At 45.3% G+C, this 1167-nt stretch overlaps 1 protein-coding gene across 6 annotated transcripts in view; it reads right to left on the bottom strand.

Moving 5' to 3' along the window:
- LOC106881414 (membrane progestin receptor gamma) overlaps nt 1–1167 on the bottom strand; it is a 99435-nt gene that overhangs the window by 19077 nt on the left and 79191 nt on the right. The window lies entirely within an intron of this gene.

Raw genomic sequence — 1167 nt, 5'->3', positions numbered from 1 at the left:
CTGATGAAAGGCCTTCTGCATCTCCTCCTGTCCTTCGATCCGGCACCCCTGTTCGTCAATTAAAGACTGTACAGCAGCTTCTCTGCCTCTCCGACTCTCCACATGACGGGCCCATCCGGCAACGTTAATACCTTCTCTGCCTACCGTGCGTAACTTAGCCCTGACTCTACTACCTTCGTGTTTGGCTTGGAGGTGACGGAATAACACTGATCTCGCCGCCAACACTCTGAATGCAGAGCCTGATGCTATGGCCTCCTCTAACTCCTTAGTTAATTGTCCTTCTACTCTAGATCCCTCTAAACGTATGGCTCTTTTGAGGGTGCACCACCATCTGTTATTAACGATGGCTCCGCATAATGCCCTCTGCACTAACTCCTTAACCCGAGCACGGAAGACTTCACTAGTCAAAATAGACTTGTTCATCTTCCAGTAACCGCGTCCCTGTCTATGACACTTAGCTAACTGTATTTCACACGTCACAAATTTGTGATCCGTGTAAGAGGTACAGTGAAATTGTGGACAACTAACTATATCTCTATCACTATCTTTTATAATAACCCTATCTAAGTAAGACCTTTGTGAACCATCGCTATTAGACCACGTCCACTGTGGAATGAGCGGTTCATCTAGTCTGTAGCGGTCTACTAGTTTATAGCTTGCTAGTAACCTTTTTAGGCCAGGGCTTTCTCTTCTGTTGGTCGAGTCACCACCATCCGCTCGCACGTTGAGAATAGTGTTAAAGTCTCCTGTTAAAACTAAAGTTTTTGATGTCACTAGAAAATTTTCCAAGTCTCGAAAGAAAACCATCTGTCTATTCTCTTGTGAAGCATAGAGTGCTACTAACCTGAAAGACTGCTTACTCATGTGTGTCACATCTAGAATGACCAACCTACCTTCTGGGTCTAGAAAGACTGTACTTACCTGTACGTCCAAGCTTTTTTTGAACAGTACCACAACGCCCCCACTCCTTCCTTGACTCGGAGAAATAAATTTCTCGTAGTCGTTCAGAAGAGGCGAGAACGACAGTGGGCCATTCAGCTTGGACTCAGTCACAACGCATATATCTATCTTTCACGACCTGAGGTCGTCTAGGAGGCATGTCTGCTTCCATTTTGACCCCAGGCCACGTACATTTATACACCCTAACTTAACTTCCATGATAAAAAG

This window comes from Octopus bimaculoides, chromosome 4 (genome assembly GCF_001194135.2).
Source record: "Octopus bimaculoides isolate UCB-OBI-ISO-001 chromosome 4, ASM119413v2, whole genome shotgun sequence".
Classification (NCBI taxonomy): domain Eukaryota; kingdom Metazoa; phylum Mollusca; class Cephalopoda; order Octopoda; family Octopodidae; genus Octopus; species Octopus bimaculoides.
The sequence above is the reverse complement of the archived record's forward strand: the minus strand, read 5'-3'. Positions and strand labels throughout refer to the sequence as shown.